The following is a 6,379-nucleotide window of genomic DNA, read 5'->3' on the forward strand; positions in this document are numbered from 1 at the left end:
AGCTTCCTCATGATTTACTTTTATACTGTGCTACTGGTAACTAGTAGTTGTATCAAACTTGCAAAAAATAAAACGTGTCCTTGTCTGTGGATGCTATTTTGGGACACTGGTTGTTCTATTGTTTACCATGTTGTCCTTCTCAAACTCCTGTCCATTTACCATCATTCCTCATTTCACAATCAGAACAGCAGTCGAACAGGACAGGCAATAATCAGCAGCAAGACCTCACCTTGCTGCTGACCAACACGTCTACAATTTGATCCTGCTCCATCCTCACAACTGATGACAACCGAACCATTTTCTTCAGCAGCACCAGGGGTTCCATTTTTCAAAGCTATCACAAACTTTCAGAGTTAGAATTATGCAAACATTTTGACACTTACTTTTGACTTTGATCAATAAAAGGATAACAAAACAAAATAAAAACAGAAAACGGTCCTTTATTGGGAATTCAGCCATTCAAATCAAGCTGCAATTATTCTTTTTTTTTTTTTTTTTCAAATCATGCAGGTTTTATATAAAAATATTAGTACTACAATTGACTTTTGTCCTAAATTGCTAGTTCCAAAAAGTAGTCACTTCCCACTTTAAGAAGGTGCCAATTACTGCAGCTGCTATGCAAATGCGGGCATGGTCATACTTTTTCAGGGAATAAACCTTAGCAAAGATCTGTTTGCAAATGTTTTCCCCTTTTGTAGAGAAAGCAAAACCCAGTCTCTACATGTTGCAGTCCAGTTCAGTTTAATCTCTGAAATTCATGCAAGAATAATTTATAGCCTTCATGGATTTGCAATGGTTGGGAAAGACAATGCAGAGCGAACTTTTAGACTTCAACCAAAGAGTGAGGGAACAAATCTATTAACACAGTCACATTATTTCACTTCTGCACCCCGACGATAGATCAAACATTGTGACTGGACCAGTGCATTGCAAGATTAGCAATCTGATTATTAAAGCAGGCAGGACAGCAGTGTGTGCTAATAGGCAATGTTGCCTGCACCACTGCAAATCTTTTACACTTGATAACTATAACATTTTTCATGAAAAGACTTTCGAAATTAAATTCAATATCTTTAATTTATGATTTATTTTACATATATTGTGACATTTGCTTCAGAATATGCTGACAGCTTTGTCAGCCAAGCATTCCTGGAGAGTAAAAGTGAAAAGGAATGTCACACCGATCCCACAGTCAGGTGTGACAGTAATGATAAAAATCTGGATTTGGGCTTCTTGGTCCTGTCATATGTAGGTCACAGACTTCTGTATCTGCATTAGTACAATAAACAATCACAAAATTTTTTTTACAACAAACAAATACATATGCATTTCAGTGAGTTAATGTATCAATGATTTTTGTCTATACTATGGAAAAAAAAAAATTTACAATCACCTGTCAGTTTATAATCTAAGTTTTAAACATGCAAACGATGATATGACCAATCTTATGGCAGCAACTGCAGCTAGAAGTTGGTGAAGTTCAAACCTTGACCATAAAGGGGGAAAAAGCAGTTTGTTAATGAACGTGACATGGTTGTTGGTGACAGGTGGACTAGTTTGTTTGTTTTGGAAACTACTGACTACGAGTTTGACACACTGTTCTCTCTCTCAGGCTTACAAAAGGTTTCCTGAAAAAGAGAAAATATCTGTTGATTTCCAACTGAGAGGAGTAAAATATCTTGATGCTGTCAGAGGTCAGAGTATGAATATTCTGGTTTGAGATGATAAAATGGTAAAAGTACTTCAGAAAACAACCAAGCTATACAGAGTATTATGTCTGAGAGCACAATACAGTCAAGTTTGAAGCAAATACCTAATAGCTGCAGGTGACTGGGTGCTATTTCTGTAAACCATGAACAAGAAACTGAAACTACAATTTGCAAAAGCTCACCAATATGAAAAGAAAAAAAAGCATTTAGCAGAATGCAAGAACTCTAGGGATGTGGCGCAAAATGAGAATGATGTTCATTGATGTGCTGCCAACAAACCTGCAACAACTGTTTGATGCTATGATGTCAATGGGTATAAAAATCAAAGAGGAATGTTCCCATTATCTTGCTAAATCTATTATAAAAGAAAGAAGGTCCTTAAGGCAAAAAACCTTCAGAAAATGTGCTTTATAATAAGGTATGTGTGATTCAGAGACTTTAGAGTTGCGTCCATCTGTTCGCAGATGACATAGTTCTCTTGCCTTGTGCAGAAAATGACCTTTTTGAGTAGCCACTTCTGTATGAAGCAGGAGACTTCGGAAGCAAAAGGACAGATCAGTGTCAAGTGTGATATATTGTGAGCTAATGTCAGACAACTGTGGTAAAAATGTGCTAAAAAAAACAAAAAAACGTTGTCCTATATTCCAGTCCTCATGATGACAGGATCTGGAGGATGGTTGAAAGAATGAGAACTGCCGCTACAAGTTGCCGGAGCATATTTTCACCCCAAAATGGATCATTTCTATCTGGAGGAACCAAACTAGGACTTATCAGGGACCCTTTTGTGTCAAAACTCTGTTGACTTGGTCTTAAGTGACTTACTATTAAATAAACTGTCAAATTTCATATGACAAGTATTGAGAGAGATAACATGATACAAGCGAATGCAGCAAAGTTGATGGCGTGTGAATACAACGATAGACGAGTTAAATCAAACAAAAGTTAACATTCATCTTTAATAAAAAATCAAAGTCTCCCTGTCAGAAGTCTCATCTCCTTTGTCTCTGGGAGTCAGTTTCAAAGAGTGAAATAATGACGAGCTAACTTCTGGTGAACTAGAACGGCTTTGATATTCTTTGACCTGTTTCAGCGCCGAACTTTGCTCTCCCTGTTAAGCCATCCATCACACATGGCACCGGGTTGAGGACGGGTCACTTTTGCCTCATTTACACAGGTCTGGAGCACCTGCTTAGCTTGCCGGCACAGGTGAAGCAGGACAATCGCAGAGAACATATTTTATGAGTCAACCAGAGTATGCTATCGACGGTCCAAAACATTGGTAAAACAAAATTATTATTAGAGGTATATTCTCTTCACTTTGCAGCAACACTGACATGTATTACATTTATAATTTATTTCATTTTACATTGGTAAACCAGCTCATAGTTTTTGTATCACAGAGCAGGAAGGATGGGAGTATAAAAACAAACAAAAATCAAGCTAACAGAGTGGAGGCTTTGCGTGTTTTTCACTCATTTAATGTCATTTCTTCTCATCACCAGGCTTAAAAGTTAGCAGTAATTTATAAAATCTTGTTATAGAGTTATTATTCACAGTCATGTAAACTTTTGCCTTTTAATGTCATTCAAAAACTAGCAGAGTCCTGTGATTCACTAGATTTTTTATTTATTTTTTCTACACAGCTCTCTGAGGTCACGCCACAACATTCCTATCAAGTGAAGGTCTGGGCTCTGACTGGGCGATTCTTTTCTGTTTAAGTCATGTTGTTATAGATTTGCTGCTGTGTCTGGAATCATTTTCTGGTTGATGACCCAGTTTGAGCCGAGCTTCAGCTATTAGGACAAATAGCTGTACGTTTGATTGGAAAATACTTTGGCGCACAGAGAAGTTCATGGTAAACATAAAACAAATGTTTGCAGAGCATCACCACGACACCATTTTGACTGTTTGGCTGTTGGTTTCAGCTGACATGCTTTATGTTATTTGTCTAATGTAATAAGTAGCAGAAGCCCATGAAAATTTCCCCAATCTCTTCCTTATTTAAAAGAAAATTGGCCATACATAGAATTTTCTTTTTCTTTTTTTTTTGTTTGTTTCATTAGTTGTAAGGCACAGTCACCAAACGTAATGAATTCAAAATTAATTAATGGAGGTTTTTCTTTTTTTTTTAGATGCACCTGTAGATGCAGTTGTATATTACTAACGTTCAAGGAAGGTGGGCTATTTGGACATTAAAATACTGTGAGGCCACATTGTGTACCATCACATAATACCACAGAGACATATTTTTGCTCCAGTATTATAACCTTTGCTTGAACAAAAAACATACAACGGAGACACAGCTTTGTTGTCCTGGTACACAAGAGATCTGAGAGGCATTACAATATTAGGATGAAAAAAATCCAGATGTCAGAAAAAGTCTAATACTACAAAGGCAGTCGAGGTTGTATAAACCTGTGAATAAACTTACTAAATAAACTACAACTATACAAGACAGCAACAGGTAAAGGTTATTGTATGACAAAGGCCCTAAAAACAGTGAATAGAAAGTATCTGTAAGCATTTTTTTCCAGCTACATAAGGAATATAATACCATGTAATTTATTCCTCCTCAGCAGGAGTCGCAGCCTTGTGTCTATTATTATTATTATTATTATTGATTTCAAAGTTGCTCTCCTGTCATATCTCCCCACATCCGTTCGAGCAGATGGTCACCCTCGCTCAGTTTGGTTCTCATGTTAGTGCCTTTCTGTTTAAATGAACCAAACATGCTGTGAACTAAAGCTATAAGTATTGGACCTTGACAATAAAACTAGAAGATGCTGCTGAGGCTGATGGTCACGCTTTGCTCTAAAGAAAAATCCTGTCTACAGAGATTGTCCAGTGCCAGATGACTTTGCTCTGTGTGATGTTCTTGCCTCGGATCTGTTTCACAATCAGATTTTTCATGTCGGCCTTCAACTCAGACTGTATAAGTTGTGAATCTTTAGTGGCTGTGTTAATACTGTCCACACTTTTCACTGGGCATTGTACAGTCCATCATCTGGAAAATCGAGGGAGTCTGGCACAACTGCAACCAGACCTGAACTGATGGACCAAGCAGCCAAAAGGGCTATGCTAACTCAGACGGAGCAACAGCTCAGGTTGAGGAATTAAAATAAAGAGTTGAATCGTCCTTCTGTTGAGATACCAACTTTCCTGTAGCACATAAAGACTGTAATTATGCCGACTTTTCATTGACCTGGACATTCTTCTAAGCAGAAGATAAAAAAAGGGATTCCAGTAGAGTCTGGACAGAATTGTGACAATGAATTGTCCATTTCAAACACTGAGTGAGTTGCTTCATTTCTCAACATTTTCAAATTTTAGTTAAAAACCTGCAGGCTCATGAAAACCTGAGAAGGATTTTTTATTAAGAGTTTCTAGTGATGTACTTTTAACGGACACACATTTTCTAGCATTCGAATATGAATGCAAGACTGAGATCTCATTAAAAAAAAAGTTTTTCCTGTACAACAATTTCTACTGTTTGAAGTGATTTTTTTCCCCACCTGCCAAACGTCCGTTTGTATGGAGACGTTTTTGCATATCTCGGAGGCACTTCTGGCTTTAAAAGAAACGTGGCATTTGCACAGATCTGGTCACAATCCTACCCTTATTACAAAGGTAAAATACAGCAGGTAATGCGAATGGCCAGTGTGTGACGGCCTGCTTCGTCTCAGATCTGCCAGACACACTGGCTGAAAACTGTAGCACAATAGCGCCCGTCTACAAGAAGCACAATCATGTCATTTTCTTGCCTTTCCATCTAAAGGTTATGGCTTGTTGTTGATTTGGACTGTCACCTAGGTAATTCAACAATCATACCTGTGAAAAAAAAGCAAGGCTTTCATTTCAGTTTCCTTATACTTTTCACCTCCATCTCTGTTTGTCATGAACTCACACGTTTTTTCCATATTGTGGAGGTGTTACTTTAATAATGAGTCATTACTATTCAGTACACAACAGCATGTTGGTTCTGAACTCACTTTTTTATTTATTTCTGTTCTTGCTGAAAACACAGTATCAAACATACTATTATTAATGTAAGTGTTAATGATAGTGGGTTAAGTTTGGATGGCAAAAGCTAATAGCATAGATAAATATTGAAGCATAAAGTGTACCTCACTAAATCAGATTATAAAAGTGATCAGTAAACATCATTTTGTTTACTGATGTCTCCAATAGCTGTAAAAACACTTTCTAGTGAGTTGCAAAACAAAGATTAAATGTAAAATAAAAAAAAAAAAATCTTTTCACACAATACTGAAGTTTACGGCGCCCTCCACGGGACGTGGAGAATTTTTTTTCCCACTTTCAGTGCAGTTAAAGGTTAAACCCATTCAGACACGAACACAATAGAGACACAATCAGATGACTTATTACCCCGCGATAACTCAATAGTCCATGGAAAAACCTTATAAGCTTGTATTAAAGCAGAAAGTACGGCGGCCACCGTAAGAAAGGGTTACAGTATTCAATTATGTTGCATAAACTGATCAGTAGATTATTACGAGGGAACGCAAAAGAAAAAAAAATCCCCATGTCCCCTTAGGGCAGAGGTTCCCAAACTGTGGGGCGCGCCCCCTAGGGGGGGCACCGGGTCATTGCAGGGGGGGGGGGGGCGGGGGTAAGCGGCTGGGTGAAAAAACAAAAAAAAAAAAAAAGAA

The sequence above is a fragment of the Poecilia latipinna genome, unplaced genomic scaffold (genome assembly GCF_001443285.1).
Source record: "Poecilia latipinna isolate Pla-1442-1.1 unplaced genomic scaffold, P_latipinna-1.0 Scaffold479, whole genome shotgun sequence".
Classification (NCBI taxonomy): Eukaryota; Metazoa; Chordata; class Actinopteri; order Cyprinodontiformes; family Poeciliidae; genus Poecilia; species Poecilia latipinna.